Source organism: Perca flavescens, chromosome 13, assembly GCF_004354835.1.
Source record: "Perca flavescens isolate YP-PL-M2 chromosome 13, PFLA_1.0, whole genome shotgun sequence".
NCBI lineage: Eukaryota > Metazoa > Chordata > Actinopteri > Perciformes > Percidae > Perca > Perca flavescens.
The window spans coordinates 27,348,800-27,367,783 of NC_041343.1; the positions used below are offsets into that span (position 1 = coordinate 27,348,800).

The following is an 18,984-nucleotide window of genomic DNA, read 5'->3' on the forward strand; positions in this document are numbered from 1 at the left end:
AAGAGCAACTCAAAATGCCACAACATGCTCCCAATTTTCCACTGTTTCACTGTCCCTGTAATCTTTTTTTCTCCATCTCAAAGAAAGCATACTCTGTTATAGCCTGCTAGCACAGTGAAAGCCCACTGTTGTTTTTGACTGAGCTGTTTCATTCAGCTCCACTGCGCTGTGGAGCCGGCCAAGCAGATCACTAAGTTAGCCACCCAGTGCCATAGACACCTCCTGTTTTTTTTTTGTCAACTCCCACTTCCTTGGACGCAACCCTAAATCGTTGTGTCAGATTTTCACAGGGCAAAGTCTCGCTGAGATGACTCTGTGCTCCCTGTCAGGAGGTAAAGTGAACAATAATTTCTCTGGGAAGTAGAGTATACAAAATGAGGGAACAATGAAAATGAGGCGATTGAGGACACAAATGAGCCCGGAGAGAATGGCCTGGTTGTTAGTCCTGAGGTGCATGAGACTGGGTTTGGATACTGTGTTAGCGGAGGACAGAGCCCTTTTTACAGAAGCATTTGCTCATTAGAGAGCACATCTCGCATTGTTTATAGATTTTTTTAATGAGCCTTGCCGCAACCAAGGGAGGGGGAAAAAAAACAAAGATGAGAAAATACGGACCTTGCATTCAGAAATGTAACAGGTCCACTCGCCTAGGACAGGAACAGAAAGGGCTTAAAATCCTGCCTCCTTGCTAATTTTTCTTTTCTGAACAGTACATGCTCCTTTTGCATTTGAGGATGAGATATAGCACCCACACCCCATCTCCCTGCTTTATTCTCCCATGTTTTTATCCTTCTGTCTCTCTCTTTATCATTACTGCTATTGCAGAGAACAATCTCAGGGCACCATTTTGATGAGGAGGACATTGAGGAGCTTAATTAGTTAATTCACGGATATGGCTCTTCTTACTAGCCCAATGGCTTTAGTGCCTCTGGAGGACCTTAAATGCCAACTCCATCTTGCAGAAAAGCCTCGAACTGTACAGAATATAAAATGCCTGTAAGGTCAATAAGGGAGAACCCCAGCAACCCTCCTGCATTCATTTATACCATTCCTGCCTGCTTTGAATGACTCAGAGAGGTAGTCTCTTAGCACTGTAGTGGCAGAAGAAAGAGGAAAATGGCTGACTCCATGATCAATCTTTTTTTTAATCCCTGCTGTCTTCTTGATTTGCTCCGTAAAAACAAGGCTAAATTGCATGAAGGCACTACTAATAGAGTGTGGGGTTGAAAAAATGAGGTTCGGTGGTAAGGAAATGTGTTTAGTTTAATGAAATACCTTGATAAAAACAATAGTAACTGAACTTGTATTTTATTTTTAATTGCATGCCTTTTTTCCCCCTAATTGAATATCCTATTTCTTACATTGTTTCCTAATATTAAAATGTTCAAATGTATTGTTCTTGATCCACAAAAATTGATGTTAGCAACCTAATAATACATTTTTCAAATTGATGGCCAGAAAGGAACAAAAAGCCATTTTGCTAAAATAACAACCTGCTTTTGCTGGAGTGCTTTTTGGCTTCAGATTGATTAACAGGATTCTTGGTAAGACACTCAAACTAAATGAACTCAATCCGATAATGTGATTTTAAATTACAGAGCTCATAACTCGGTATCCATTGATTGAACAGAGGTTTAGGTAAGTCTCCAGTGATGTGAACATAACAAAAACTCAATAATAGAGAGGTCCTCCTTTAGTGAAGGTGCAATTATGTCATTATTTTCATCCCATCTTCACAATTTCAGTGACATCTGAACTCTCATTAGTGAGACGGGCCCCAGAAAATGGATGCATGGGAGCACTATAGAGTGCTCGGACTGAAATGGGAAAATCAAGTTTGGAGGCTTGGGCTGTTTGCAGTGCTTCCTGTAACACTATCCTGTTTGCGGAATGGGGGGTATTCCTGAAATGACATTCAGTTTCTGGGCAACAGAGCAGCAGCTGTGCATATCTTTGTATCCAGGGGGGGATGCGGTGTGATAAAAGCCCATTGATGCAGCTGTGTTTGAACAGGGAGATTGCAGTTCGATCAGTGGCTTGAGGGATTCTCGATCCAACAGAGTAAAGGGAAAGAACTTTATAAGATTCCCGCGGCATCAACTTTTCTTCCAAAAAAAGGAGGCACTGGCTAAAATACTGTAGGACACAAGAGCAGAGCAGTGAGTCTGAATAGATGACAGTTTTATGTTGCGTTAACGCTGGGGCCTAAAAAAACAAAAACAAAGCGGTATTGGATGGCATCATGGGATGTCTTTTCAGTGCAAGGCCAAAGCGGTTGGCATGGTAATTTTGAGAAATGGAAGTTTATTTATTAAGTTTGCATTCATACAATACAAAGCAGTGTTTCTGCTCTTTGTCAATAGTTGATTTAATTTAAAATGCATAATTGGACATTGTTCTGTAAATGTAAATGCCTGGGTCTGTCCGAGGTTTCTTCCTACAAGGGAGTTTTTTCTCGCCACTGTCGCGATAGCCACTGCTAATGCTTGCCCTTGAGGGAATTACTGTAATTGTTGGGGCTTTGGAAATTATAGAGTGCGGTCTAGATCTACTCTATCTGTAAAGTGTCTCGATAACTCTTTTTATGATTTGATATTATAAATAAAATTGAATTGAAATTAAAAATATGGTTTGGTTATATCATTATATCCTTGACTTAGAAGTGGAGTAACAGAGGGAGAAATCACTATTCACTCCTTAAAGGGTAACTACCATTTTTTTCAATCTGGACCCTATTTTCCTATGTTTTTGTGTCTAAGTGACTGATGGGAACAACAATCTTTGACATTGGTCCAGTATTAAGCAAGATCGCTGCAGTCGGCAGCGGCGAAACAAGTTACAATGTAAGTTAATAGGGCAATTGTCCAGCTTGTATTTACCTTCATAAAAGTGCTCGAGGACTATCTTTCTCTTAAGCATAAACATCCGTGAAATTGCTTTGCTAAACCCACCAGACTCCATGTAAATAAACAGTGATTTTAGTATCGTAAAATGCACTTCATTCAAAGCCGACAGAAACAAAATATTCCACTTTTCCAACCAACACATAGTTTATCGATTAATGTGAAAATATGTTTGCTCTACACACGCTAAAAGTATAAATGGAGTCTGGTGGGTTTGACTGTTTTTGAGCTGTTTCTGGGTATAACAGAAATGTCTATAGGTCTAGGTTTTAAAGGTCTATCTCTGAAGGGCTCCTTTCCATAATGTTGTCAGACACTTTATTAATTAATAATCTTAATAATATTAATGTGAGCCTGTCAGTGGCAAAACGGGCACTTTTGTGAAGGTTAATACAAGCTGGACAACTGCCCTATTAACTTATATTGTAACTTAATTACAATAATGCTTAATACTGGACCAATGTCAAAGATTGTTGTTCCCATCAGTCACTGAAGACACAAAAACATAGGAAAACAGGGTCCAGGCTGAAAAATATGGTAGTTAACCTTTGTTGGAATATGAAACCACTAACATGGAGCAACACATTTGTGGCTAATTCAATTTACTTCCTATTTAGATTATTGAGATTGCGACTACGAGTACAATACAGAAATAAAACTCCAACCTATTTTACCAAGTTGCACTTCACTGCAGCACTGGTACGGTAGACTTTAATGCCAATCTCCTATTGAAAACAATTAACATCTAGTTTGCCTCAAGCCATGTAGCCTACCACCACCATGTGAATGCAGCACAAGAAGTGATAAGGACTGTGACATTTTCAGGAAATGTATAACCGAGGACATTTTGGCTGTCATTAGTTACTTGTTGACACTCTTACTGCTGAAGCAGAGACAAGAGTGGAGGTGGAGTATAACGGAGCCTCTTTAATGTGTGGCCTCATTTATCACTGTCCTCTGGCTCGCCATGGGTGTAGGGGGTCCTTTGTCTTTGTTTGGAGCATTCTGTGTTGGATTTGATGCAGTGCTCAGATGCTGTATCCTGCATCCCAGTTGGTGTCCAGGAAAGATGGCTGACTAAGAAAGCTACCTGAAATTTGTGCTATTTTTGTCCTGACAGTATGAATTATCATCAAAGTCTAGATTAGGACTTCATTAGCCTACATGGATTGTACTTTTTCTGAATACTACATGCTGCTGTCTCTCTGTGTTTCACCATTGTCTGAACAGAGAGGCACATTGTCTTAGACACATATTTTAGGGTGGAGAGATTTGTTTTCCATTGTTCCTCGTTCATTTAGACCACTGACAAATTTCTCAGCCAGTCATTTCTCTAGCAGAGGTTTTCATAATGAACAGAACTTGATTATCATTTTACGAGGCAAAAGTGTCTTTTTGAGGGAGATAAATGTAATGAGAGATACAGAAACTGCAGCAGACACACCATTTCTATTACCAAATGAAACGTGGTTTCTTTGCAGACTTCACAAAGTTTAGAGATGTATGAAGATAATTTCTCAGCTAGGCTTCGAAACTCTTAATTCTTAGCTTTTCACAGAGTACGTAGGATAGCTATGACCTAAAGCTTCACTAAGACAGATGTTCTTTTTTATCTTATATGTAGATGGCCTCAGAAAATACTGACTGTCTTAAGTGGCAAATGTCACTGCTGATTTATTGGCAGCCTAATCTGCTTATTGGAGTCATCTGTAATGATGAGCATTAGGGCCACGGCAACAGAGTGTAAACCCTGACAAGCATGATGATCTTCCACAGTGATGAAATTGGTACATTTATGGGCCAGACCTACAAAGTTGTAAATGAGGCAAATCTGTTTTTAATCTTGAAACTTTTTGCAAGTATCTGCCAATTGTATGCTAAATTTTCTGTTGATGGTGATTTGTTTTCTGTGTGTGTATGTATATCTCTCTCTCTCTCTCTCTCTCTCTCTCTCTCTCTCTCTCTCTCTCTCTCTCTCTCTCTCTCTCTCCATATATATATATATATATATATATATATATATATATATATATATATATATATATATATATATATATATATATATCTCATTGACCAGAAATGGGGAAATCCCATGCATCCCCCTCGGAAAATGGCACCGTGTATATGTGTCTAATATTTTATGGCAACAATCTCAGCAATCTGTAATTGGTATCGATCAACAATCCTATTAACCCCCTGTAGGTACTATATCTGCTGTGTGTGTGATTGCCTGCATTGAAATAGCATTCAGGAGCTTTGTTTATACTTGATGAACAGAGAAAATCTGATTTTTGATAATCACACCACTATTGTGGTAGCAGAACATTTTTCAGCTCAGCTTCAATAACGTGAGGATTCATTTGCTGTTCTGCAAGTAAATGTACTGTATGCTGTGATGCTCAACATACTTCGGTCCCTCAGTCAGCAAAATGTGTCTGTAGCACATATCCTCTTCTTGTACATTTGGTGCGATGCATCAGTAAGCTCTGTAAAGTATACCAAGGGGAACAAATTATCATTGGGCTTCAGGATCCCTCCACATAGCTAGCTTTCAGAATGTTCTCAGGGGATTTGAGACTTCTCCTAGATTTCATTTCACCTTTGCGATGAGCCATGTGCTGCCTGTCACCAGTTCTGTCATGGGAGTTGTGCATTAGATGAACTACGATCAGGAATCCAGCAATTCACCTGTACTATCTTTGAACATTGGGGAATGTCTTTGGTCCACGTTAGCGCCTTTCATTTCCAAAGAGCGATTGCTCAGAGGTTTGTGCCAGCTGGGAAAATCTTGGTGGGTAAAGTCAATGAGCAACACTCTTCCCTCTCAATTCCATTACAACCACTGTCAACAGAAGACCGGTGTGAATGTGTGGAACTGTTTGAATGTGACTGAAAATATTGCTGCAATTTGGGCACTCAATGGCTAGTAAGCCATATGTCATATTATGACCTTATCAAGTTAGTTCCAAGCAGGAGCGACAATAGTATTAGGAGTTGTATTGCTGGACAACTGATAAATGTAAGTCCACTACTTATTCTCATTATGGCTCTGTTTCTTCCACTGACTTGATCATCTAAATGTTGCAGGTTGTGTATAGTGGTTTTATCAGTTTTTCTTCCTTAAAGCAGCTGGAGACAAGTAAATCTTTTGGGCCCATAAATTCATAACAATGAACGAAAAGCGGCTAAAAACTCTGTTGGGGTGACAACAACTGACAACTCTTTGTTTATCACAAGCAGCCCTCTAGCCATTTGATCAATAGAAAATATTGATTAGCGGAGCATAAAAGATGGCTTCTGTGAACAACTGTAACCCTAACCTTTGACTAGTCAGCCCACTGAACCCTCAACAGACACAAGACAAACAGCAGAGACACATAATATACCAGGCTTGTATTTCTAATGTTGGTTACAGGAATGAATAATCTTGAACAATGAAAGAGAAGACACTGCTTTGATCCTGCATCAGAATCATACAGACATTATTATAATATTTACAGATGCGTACATGTCTTGAATGAAAGCATTGTTTGCTAGATGACAAAATGATTAATGAAAGTGAAGAAGGCAGCACATAAAAAGTCCCCCCACACCCACCCATTAGACTTTGGGAGGCAAGTGCACTGATCATTCTGTCGCCAGTAATCAGCCGTGCTGAGCCATGCTGAGCAAAGACTGCTACTCCCTCATGACTGCTGGTGGTGGCAGGAGGCAAGGCGCCAGACCGATATATGATGTGATCCCAGAAGTCCCTCAGCAGACAGGGTGAAATAACAGAAATCCCTGGAGTGGTGCTAAAGGGGTAGCGGCGGTGAGGTGGGGCTTTATTGTTTGTGTGTGTGTGTGTGTGCAAAGGCGGGGCTCTGAGGGGTTGGGGCCGCCATGTCTTCTGCTTGGCTTCATCTGAGACAATGAGTTAGCCGGGCAGATTTGTGCCAAAGTGGGGCTAAAGGTGATACTGAGCCAAGAAAACACTGCAAACAAAGTAGCACGCACCCAGATGTCCACAATGTACATCTTCCACATACTGTGCATTCGTAAGCTGCATTCATCGATTTTTGGTCACTAGGAAGCGAAAAACATCAAAAAAAGCTAACGTACAAAGTTGTTATCACTGACCCATTAACACATCCAGCGGACACAAAGCAACGTTATCATTCATAAAAAGTCAACCCCCTGACAACAATATCCCTGCCGCCGGCACATTGTTGCTTTTCTCAACTAGCTAGTCACTAACTTTGTCTGTTTGGTGCTAAGTAGGTGTACAGTGGGTTTGTCAGAGCTTTTTAGCTGAAAGTTAGCGTTTACAGAGCTGTTTAGACTCACCCACACGGTAAATGTGCCTCAAACCCAAAACAATTGGCTAAAAGAAGCTTAACAAGTGCAATAGAGCTGCATTAAGTCATTTTCTGCCAAATTTTACCGAAATATAACCATGGTTTTCGAAAGCAGCAGTGTGTATTGATTTGAATTGATTTTACTCAGATTGTACATTTCAAGGTGTCAAAAAGCTTCTGAAGAATATTTTTAACATTTATATTAAACAGGCTTCTCTGGTGGTAAGGACATCTCAGAATATTCTTCCAGTGACATAAATTGGATCTAGCAAGTCATTAAATCTAGAAAATACAGGATGTTGTGGTGATACTTTAATAATTACATTTTTCCCAAATGTTTAACATGTTTTCAGCACTGAAAGGTTTGAAAGGACTAAAGTTCTTGTTCCACGACAAAGAAACTTGAAATGGTCTGCGAGCTAGTCAAACATTTTCCTATTTAAGCTACAAATGTGTCAAAAAAAAAAATATATATATATATTTTTAATTAATTTTCTACTGCCACTGAAATGAAAAGTATGCGTATGAGTAGTGAATTAATGTCTCTCTGTACGGTTTACTGTCATTTCAGACATGAAAGTTTAACAACATCCAATCTTCTTTCTTTCTTTCTTACCCTATCCACTCTAACCATCCCTCTCTCAGTAGCCCTCTTTCCCGCTGCATAGTTCCCTCTGGCCATGGCCTGTCATGGTTCCTCCATGCTTCATTTCTTCATTAGAGGCTCTGAGCATTTTGCAGAATAGATTTCCACTATCAGGGATCCCATGCTGGTCTGGAAGGATGGAAAGTCTAGACAGTTTGTAAAAAGTCTGACAATTCACCTTCACACTGTGGACTGAAGCTGCTGTGAGGGTGAGACTTCCATCTGTATTGGTAGCAATGGAAGCACAGCGGCCAGTTATGTGTGTCCTTTGGGATGACGAGGCATCCATCTCTGTCAGATTTCCATCAGCCTTGATGGACATAGAGGTTAACAGAGTTTTATTGTCTGGACAGGTTGAGCCAATTAGCATGAAGCTAGCATTGGTTTGTTTTGGTAAAAAAACTGAGGCTGTTGAATGAGGCTTTAATAGATACAGTACATTTCACAACACTATTTTGAAATGTGTGATCAAAGGATTACAAAAACAGTTACAAATCTACCATGTAGTTCTGTAACGTATGTCATATTTATGTAAAGTGCATTCAAGACACTGGCACATTGTTTTAAAAGTAGATTTGAGTTATCAGTAGTTCATGGAAAGGTTGGATTGTCTTTGTGGGATTGTCTCTAGCCTTGTCTGCTCTTTTTAACCTATGGTGAATGTGCAAGCCTTCATTATCTTGCACATTGTCCTTCTCTTTAAAAGAAAACCTTCACAATGCTTCCATTACGCCAAGATGGATCTCAAAAAGAAACTAAGGAAAACCTTGCACCAAATGTAAGCGGTTACTTACTTGAATTTAAGGCAAAAAGACACTTATTCAACATGTATTTTCTGCAATCTGTTTCCATACATCGGAAATCCTGGGAACCATAGTCATTAGAACCAGTGGTACTATGTGATAGATAGATAGATAGATAGATAGATAGATCGATCTTTTGCATAAATGTTCTGCTTGTTACATCATTGATTTTATCAGTCTGCTCTTGTTGCGATGGTTGTACCACTGTTAATCACACAACAAGCTTGATAAGACTGGGTGTGGTACTCATCCCCCAAGAGCTCTCACACCTCCACAGAGATCTGAAACCAGAGCTGATGTGTGAACTCCAAGAAATATCATACTCAGCAAGGCACATGACTAAGCTTGCACAGATTCATCCTAATGGGTTCTGGCTTTTTAGATTACAAGACATTTTCCAGTTTTCCTCTTGCAGTTTGATAGCATTTGGTCAGCTACGCAAGTTAACTGATCTCAGAACAAGACAGGTCAGACAGGGCAAGAAGCACAGTCCGATGAACAGACAGGTTTTCACAGTGCCACGCGGATTAGCCAAACCTATTTGGAAGAGAAAAAAAATATTACCCAGCCTTGTCGTACTCATAGCAATGTTGCCACATTGCCAGATCTCAGCAGTTATTATGAGTTAAGTCTTTTTTAAACAAATAATTACAAACATTTTGAGAACAAGACCCAAGTGGTAATGAACTGCAATAACCCTGTATTAGTGCTGCTATGCAGAAGTATTTAGCCTTGTATGTGAAGGCTACCATCTGCACTTTGAAAAAGCCCTCTCTCAACAGCGTTTTTTTTTTTTTTTTTTTTTTTTTTTTTAAAGTTTAATTTTAAAGAGGTGTAAAACTGGATTATTGTGGAAGGAAAACCAAAATGAAGAGACAAATACACATTTTCAAATTGTTAAACTGGTGGAGGGTTTTTTGGGCCCAGATAAGGCATTCTTACTTTTGGAAGAACTCAGAACTCCACACCTCTCCAAGCTCTTAAATGGCAAACAATGAAAACTTTCCTCCTTTTTTTTCTCTCCTCATTGCATACTAAAGCCCTCATGTTGCTTGCAGCTATGACAATGAAATTACTACTTTTGCTCCACCGGTGTCACATTGCTTTGTTTCCCTTGATAGCTCTGTATCCTTATGACTATTTCCATCATGGTTTTTCTTTTTTATGATCAGATGTATGTGGCCTTGGCAGGTTTTTGGAGTCCCCTGGCAGATGTGCTTGCACAGTAGTTCTCAGTATCTACAGTTAAAAAGAGACATCATTTAGGCTAACCCTTCATGCTCTCCATGTAAACAAAATGCACAGCAGCACTTATTCACTTTGCCAGTGGATGAAACAAAGCCATCGATACACCCCCGTTTCCTTCTTCCTGAGGGAGGATAGCTATTTCGGGGCCTCAGACAGTACCTCGTGTGTATTATCACACTAGTTTACAGTCATGGTTTGTTCCCCTAACATATCCTCTTTTTTTTTTTTTTTTTTTTTTTTTTTGCACAGGCAGACTATGTGAACATACTGTCTGAGCTGGTGACACAGTCCAGTAAACCTAAAATGGATACAGTTGCACCTCTTTTCCATTAAAAATGAATTTAGAGAAAAAGACAAGCACATGTGCCCCCCATTTTCAAAGATTTGAGTGAAAGTATGGGATTGCTGGCACTTTCTATCCAATAGACTGTGAGACACAGCTGAAATTCATTTATGAGAAAACTGCTTTTGCACCTCTGCAGATACAAAAAAACATACAAATGGTTACTAATTCAAACAGGATCCCAGCCAAATGCTGCGTTCCTTCCACTGTGACACTGCACTCAGTCAAACATTAGGGATCTGTTAAAAAAAGTCAAAATTGCCCTTGGACCTTGGCAATGCAGGAGAGGTACCAGCATGAAAGTATGTTTGTGTAGGACCTCAATAAGCACACAGAGCTGGTATTGAAAAAATATCACTTGTGAAATTTGCCTGCTCCGTTTGCACAACTGTCAGGAGTTGTAACAAGAGACGAGAGTTTCAGTTGGTGGTCCTTGCCATAAGGATATGGGAACGAGGGGTATGCTCTGGAAACGTGGAGTCAGTGTGGATATGAAGGGGGTGTGAATATGTCAGTTGTAGTGGCAGGAGTTCAATTTCACTGTGGAATGCACTGTTGGTATATTTATGCTGTCGTTAGGGCCAACAAACCTACCCATGCATCCCTGTGTAGTTCCAAGTGCTGTCCACAGCTCATGTCACATTTTAGGCTAAATTATCAGTTTTTCATTTTGTTTCAGAGCTCATCTTAGAGCCCTAAACAAGGCTGCTTGCTTTTCCATGAGAAATGGTAGTGTGCAGTGAGCTTCAACTATGTTTGAGATCATGTAGATGGTACAACCGTTGTATTTTAACACTACAAACGGGTGACAAATTCAAAAGTCCTGATGAGACAAAGCCTTTCCCAGTACTTTTTGATCAGAAGAGAAATCTAAGATGGCAACACAAGACACATTCTACAGGCCTCTAAAGTGTGTGTGTGTGTGTGTGTGTGTGTGTGTGTGTGTGTGTATTTGTGTTTAGCCTTTCATGTCTGAAGAGCCCCCCTTTAGTAGAGAACTATATTATACTGTAAGTGAACAGCGGTACAGTTGTAGTGTTGAGAACAAATGGTTTAAGTCAGTTGCTGGGGAAAAAAAAGCCCTACTGAGTATCCCCTTGTGGGTCCAGATAAATGGACTTGTCTCCGTGCAGCTGCTGTCTATTGTCTGACTAGACCACGGCTGGAATTCCAACCCTGATGATGTATACTTTGGTCTTGACCTGTTTGGGCGCACGTTCAGATGTAGTCTTGAACTAGCCCTAATATCAGATCTGTTTTTATGCCCTTTGTCCAGCTTTGTTTAGAATTGTGTAGAAAAACTGGTCTTTTAAATTTCTAAACTTCAATGCATCTGTAGTCAAAAAACTCTGCTTTAATTAGTTGGATGTTGAAAGAGTTTAATGGACTTTCTGCAGATCTGCATTAAAGGGAATAGAAATTCGAAGCACATATCTCCGTTTCATTGCCTGTTCGATTCCGCCCAATTTTAGTGTTGTAAATGATCGTTTTTCATGCATGAATTGAAATGCTGCCCTCCAGTGAATTTGTGCTTCAGCCATTAATGTCTGTTGCCCTCAACGAACCTCATTTATCAAGCATAATATAAAATGGTCTTGGAAACTACCTGAGAACACATGGAACAGGTTATTTCTTTTTTTTTGAAAAAATTTAAAACCCACATCCACAAAGTCTTAAGCACTGTAACTCACTATTCCATTCTTAGCATTTTTCACTGTTGCTTTAAAAGACCGTTAACAAGAAAGTTAACTATTTCTATTTCAAGTTCCTCTTTAGAAATGTACGCTCTTAGAGAGTGCAACAGGCTTTCAACTTCTCTTTCGGAAAGAAAATGTTTGCAAATCAACTTGAGCTGTTAAGACTGCCTTTTTAGACTTCACTGGTAGTCTCAGCTCTACAGTAAGTGTTTGCCTGAATTATAACTGCACTTACAGTGATCTACTGATGTCGTGAAAATGCAAGTAGATTTCTTCTTTTGTTTTATGGCTATGATGGCTTTATTAAAACTATAGTGAGACTCGTTGAGCTACGTGTGTGCAAAACAAGAAATAATTTAAAGTTGTGTTATGTATCAAGGAAATAGCAGGTATTCCATTGATGTAAACACAGAACATGAGCAAAACACAGAGAGATCAATGAGGGTCATTGTTCCTGTTGCCTGCTTATACGGCTGGAAAAGCTTGCACTGCACCAAGTTCTTCCATGAAGAATTGATGTTTTTCACATCTGCTCATCAACACTATCGACACGTCTATTTTCAGAAGTGTTCATTTCTCAAGGAACATGGTAACTGCTTGAATAATTCATGCAGAAGGGCCTGTCGGTCCTGTTTTAAATCATGACTCGTATTCACTTGTCAGGCAGGCACTCGGTGAGTGCCTTAAATGCAAGGCAATATTCTCAAATTGTTATATATATATATATATATATATATATACTTTTCAAGTACTAGTTTACTTCCATTCTATCCAGCATATATACCTCATATGACACAATCCAAAATTTACTTTATAGATAAAATTTTGCAAGGAGATATCTGTAACCATAGCTGGACAGCACGCGTGTCACTGTAAAATGCTTTCACAAGACCCTCATTGGTTGATGCTGTTTCATTGCAACTAAAGAAAACGGAGCTAAGACTATTTAAGTTGATGGAAACTATCCAGGTTGCCAAATCCCACAGATACCAACCTTTGAATTATTAGAGATCCAGGGGAGTTACTCCTGGGCTGTAAAGCTAATCTGGAATTAGAGGCCTGGAATTGGCATGGAGTACTATGTTTGTCCACCCAAATGTGAATGGTGAGGCAACATAGCCTGAATATCAAACTGAATTGCCATTTTGTTTTCACTTCATTATTCAGTCCGACATTGTGTTCATGTTGGCTCTATTTTGCCCTGACCAGTCAGTAGGAAGTACTTCCCCCCCCTATGTCATTTTCACTCCACACAAAGTTGTGCAAGAGGTTGCTAGGAGCAGTGGACACATCAATCCAACACATTTGTTGCATTTCTGTAAGTTATTATTTTTGCCGGTCGACTTTCAACAACCTGTACAGCAGCGTCAATCACATCAATAAGCACAACACCAGACCTATTTGATCCACTGAAAAAATTAATGTTGGCAGTCGTTCAGAGGTCTGGAATCAGGCTAGAGGCTATATGCTGTAGCTTTTTGAAAGACATTAACGGGTAGAAGTCCTATCGGATGCTTGCTGTCTGCCTATCAGGGCAACATTTCCTTCCATTAGTCTTTGAACCTTTTAATCTCGTCTCTCTGGGTTTAAAATGAATATACTGTATGTATCGTTTTGAACAGTAGTTGGTTATTTCATAGGTTAAAATGTCATTGATGTGAGCTATAAATTGTCGAATTAAAAAGGAGAAATGGCACTGAGGTGGTAAATGAGTTATGCAGTAAATGCAGTTTGACCATTAATGTGGCAGTAGAAACTTGTTGTGAGTCATGAAAATGAGAATCTGTCTTGGATTAATCATGCAACTTGTATGAAATATGTGGGTTAGCTAAGGTAAGATTGAATACAGGGATCTATCTCTGGAATGTTCCATGACTCACCTCCCCAGTATTCTCTGGGCAGGGATCCTTCTCTGCCAAGAGAACTTGGTCTACTCCAACTCTGATACAGTGAGGTGGTGAAGGCTGGCTGGCTCCGACTTTTCGAGGCCATTATCACGACCATTGCTGCATCGCTAACTTCATCCACACTTCATTCCCCTAAGTGTGATTGATGGGTATGTCCTGCCTGGCCTAGCACCGTGTCATGGCATACAGCCGAGGGGCAAGGACTCCTGTGCGAAGAACAGAGGGGAGGAAGGGGGGGGGTAGAGGATTTGAACTTTATCGGTGCCACTGCAAATCAGTGTGACCAGAGTTTACACTTTCACAAGATATATAAGAGCAAAGTCGTCACCCTTGACAACATGATGCCATGCCAGCCAGGGCTATAATAGCTCAGGGACACTGGGACAGTGGCAGCACACCTCTGCCAAGTAAACAGAGGTGTTAAGAAATTATAACGGTTAAGAAACGGTTATAGTCACGTAATGTTCACAAAGAGTTCAAATTTAAAGTGACAGCTGTATTTGCAGTTTCATTTATATTCAGAGGAATTCATATATTGTCTTTTAAATGTGTATGGGGATTTGTTTGGACCAACTAGTATGTGCAGGACGCATGGTTAAAAAATGACGCCATCCAAATCCAGTGGTGTGAAGTACACACTACTAAGTAGTATGTACAGTGTTAAGATACTTCTAATTTAGTATATTATGTGTAAAATGTATACTCTACTGGGCATATTGTACAATTCATTGCAGTGCATTTATTTTACTACTATTTATTTACTGATTACACCTCTTTTTAGGACTCTGAAAGCATGTACAAATTGTGCTTTATCGACATTTCACCACTGACATCATGTGACAACATAACTCCACCCATCTACAACCAGAGCAGAGGTCTAATTGCGTCATTGAGGACACCTGTACAAGTTTTACTAAGAGATTTTACATACATTAGCTCTATGATAAAAAACATGCTTCCATTTAAAATCAACATTAAAATGCAGTAATACATCAGTAACAATAATACAGCAACATTATTTGTTTGAATTTGTTTGATACTGATACTTATGCACTTGAGTACAATTTGAAAGTGTGACTTTTACTTGTAAAGGAGTATTTTTGCATAGAGGTATTGCTACTCTTAATTACTGTAAGTAAAGGTTCTGAATACTTTTTCCACCACTGCTCCCATCGGTCTTCTGAGGATCAAAAACTCACCCCCTGCAGGCTTGAAAGAGGCTGTAAGAGGTTTGTAGTTTCCCCAGCTTGAATTCACTTAAGCACAACGGCTTCCAATAGTGAGACCAAAAGAAGCAACAGAATCTGTCAGAACATTCTCCAACCCCTTCTGAAACACTTTTCCACCATCCATCTCTTTGCTCAAATATACCGATTCATGCCGTTGATAACCAAATTGAATATGATGCAATGGCAGTAGCCATAATGGTTTGAAACCCATTACTGTAATTTACATCCATCACAAACTCAGGGGAGTGAAGAGCCTCCACTTGCCTGTTGGGTGTCCGCACAATGATATTCAATATTCATAATGTCATTACTCTCAAGGATTAACTTCAGTATGACCGTTACCTTGGTGACCTACATTTAGCTCCTGAAAGTCTTGCTCCAGCATCCATTCAAATGTTCCCAAAGGTTGCATTCTGCTGGAACACACCAACTCTCTGGGAGGCACACTTTACATGCATGGCCTGTGGAAGCAGTGAAGGAACAGTGTGTTCCCTGACCTCCATGGGCGAGGTCAGCTGAGAGCACAATGCACAACACAGATATATGGATCATTACAATAATTGCAGCTATTTCACTCTGATATTGTATTTCCTGCACTATACCGAATCTTGCCCAAAGTCCCTCGTCTGATGCCTCCGTGTATTGAACATAATTTGCTCTCAAATTATACCATGCGTGGCACTGTGAAACATTTTAAAAATGTGTAATTTCACGTTGTTGATAGCAGCAGTGCAGTGTGACTTTTTGGCCTTTTTTAAAGTTTGGGGTCTTCAATTTCAATAAGCTCAGCACAAGAGGTAAGACCAGCAGCAGCAACTGAAAACACTTTTCAGGGTCACGCTCTGTATAGATCTGAGGAGTAATTCTAGCCAGCCAAGATGACAAACAGAAGTCAATAGGAGTTATTGCCCTCCTAGTGGGGAGTTCATTGCTGAAGAACAAAAAGGAGGCAAATGATGGTTGAACCGCAGCACTTTCTTTCACTTACTGTAACAGTGTCAACGATGGCAAGTTTGGATGTTATAGAAATTGGCACTGAATGGGCAGGCGTTTGTTTGCTTCTTCTTTCATAAGATATATCACTTTGTTTGTTATTTGTGTACAGCTCCGTTAAATGGAAATGAAAATGGTATAAAACATTGTAGAAAAACACGGTCACCAACTTTACAGATAACTTAAAAGGATAATTCAGATTGATTTCGGGTCACCATCATTTTTATTGGTTAGATTACTCTCTAAAGTTAATTGCTGATGTCTCGGGAACACAGCAACATTGGAAAAACTAAATAAAATAAAAACACAGGATCAGGCAGGTTGTTTGAGACAGATTATCGATACTGCTTTTTTTGGAGGTAAAACTGAAAGTGAGCTCCACAGAAATATTTGCAATAATCCCTCATTGCACAGGAAAACAGGAAGTCAGTGTAAACTGTGAAGGATGTTTACAACGGGCAGTTTGGATAAACATTTAACTGTTTTCCTTACTTTTCTCTTTTTAATATATTTCGGGGTTTGTGTGAAATGTCTCATTGCCTTACTGCTGATGTTTCTTTCGCCATCGGGCTTGTTTGAAAGCAATGTTATCTTTCCAGATCTTAGAATGTTATCAGTGATATAAATAATGGACCAAACTACACAAATTGATATGATGACATGATCGCTCACAAAACTACTTATCTCTATTAATGCCTCTTTTAAAAAAAGTATTTGTCTTGTTTTGTTTTCTCTCTCTTTGTCATTGTCATTTTTATGGGCTGTTGGTTTGATTACATGCTGTTTCTTCTTGCAAAGTAACCAAGCACAAAGAAAAAGCTTGGTGAAAACACAATGCATAATGACTTTATTAAAGGCAGACAGTTTGGGAGAAATGGTATGATTGCTAAACAAAGCCAGACTCTCATGGGGTTTGCCCAAAAATAATACATTCAAGGCTCATTTCATCTAATATCTTTTACCTTTTTTATCTCTATCCAAGGAACATCAGCTGTGTCTTGTGGCTTTGTGTATATTCTCAAATAAAATAACATTCCAAACTCTCTTGGATTGCCTGCAGGTGTTGTTGTATCGGAGATCAATAAATAACTGGAATAAACCGAGAGGATCTACTGTCTGCCTTACCAAGTCATATTCATTGTATGTTGTGTGGTCAAGCTCTGAGCACATGATCTCTGGAGAGAGGGATTACAGAAGTGCTAAACTCCAGATATTTTTTCCATCTTCCATGGCTCTAATTAATCAGGGTAGGGTTCTACCAAGGGGCTGAACTGGCCCCTTGTCAATTTGCAGCTATCGTCTTGCTTGGACAGGTCTAAACCGCAACAACTCAGTTGCCATCCACAGTAGATATCAACCTTTAATGGAAAAAAGATTTCACAAGTTGAGATGCTGAGCAAACAAAATGCAACCAGAGAAGAACTGAGGTTGTAGAGGCAATATAGCAACTTTTGCCTTTTTAAATTGACTTAATGAGTCCCATGATCATACAATTGGCTCTCCTACAGTATATCATTATTTTGATATTGTGATTGCACCTGTCTTTTATAAGAACAGTGTTTCCAGGGACTGGTTAGATTGTGGAAATCTCCCCAATCCTGGGAAATTAACAGCTTTTTAGATTTAGAAGACAATATGAAACATCAGGCTTGTAAAATACTTAAATCGGAAATAGTAACATTACAACTGTAGGATTCTGGGATTTTAATGTGCAGTGCAGTTTTTCATTGTGGTTGTGGTTATTATATAAGATGGTCTATTAGGGACTTAGAAGAAAAAAATAATAATTACAGAGCCGGAGGACAGGGTAATATTCTGAGATTAAAGTCGTAAATATATGAGAGAAAAACTTGGATATTTTCTGAGATTAAAGTAGTAAATTTACGAGAAAAAAGTTGGAAAGACTTTTTTCAACACATCACCTCAGGGTCACCACAGAGGCTACAGCTTGCTGTGTATTATGCCTGCAGTGGATGACCTAATCAAATTGTACTTCTCAGTTGGATATAGCAGCAACAAAAACTCTATAATAATTGAAACTCTTGATTGAAATTTAAATTTGAAAATAATTTCTGTCTGAAGTGCCAGACAATATCTTTCCCCAGGGGAAAACTTGACAGGGAGAGCTCCTCTGTGATTAAAGGGGTTAACAGTGGAAGGGGTTGAAACCTCGTGCCCAAGTGCGCCATGGAATCCTGGCCTCGAAATTACTGAAAGTGTGTTTTACACACTCCTGACGCACTTGCAGGGCATACCTGATTTGGCTGAAAAACCTCTCGTTGTCCCTCCTATTTTGGCGTCATAACGCAATGGTCGGACAAAGAGATTGCTGGTTAAATCTGCAGCCAATTCAAATAGGATTTGTGGTACAGCAGGACACAATACAAAACCAAAACCGGTGATTCCAAAATGATTTGGTGTAAGTTAAACGGTCACTGAAAGTTATTAAATATTTATTCTCACTTCTTATTTACTCTGGTTCACTTTTCTCTATGGATGGGCTACAATTGTCAGGCAGTGAAAATGAAAAGTCCCATTACATTTGCCACTTAACAAGGGTTCATTTATCTCATTAATAGTCCATTAATTGTTTCTTTTTAGTAGGGCTTCAAGCTAGAGCCAAAGCTGTCAGCTATGCCCTACTTCCATTATTGTTTAGTGAACAGTGCTGTGGAGCTGAGTCAAGTCATAATGCACACCTATTAGTGTTTATTTCGCTAATCCATTATCCCCTGTTGGATGTGCGTTGATGAGATTTAAGATGAAAAATGCTGGGCAGCCAGTCACAATAGCTAAACACTTTGTGTAAAGCATTACCTCCATCTTTTTAAGGATTTCTAGGCTTTGTGCTACAGTAACTTGGATGGAGTTACTGTTG

The 18,984-nt window shown here is 39.4% G+C and overlaps 1 protein-coding gene across 10 annotated transcripts in view; it reads left to right on the plus strand.

The window, feature by feature from the left end:
- ncam1a (neural cell adhesion molecule 1a) overlaps window positions 1-18,984 on the plus strand; it is a 272,159-nt gene that overhangs the window by 17,968 nt on the left and 235,207 nt on the right. The gene's annotated exons all lie outside the window — the stretch shown is intronic.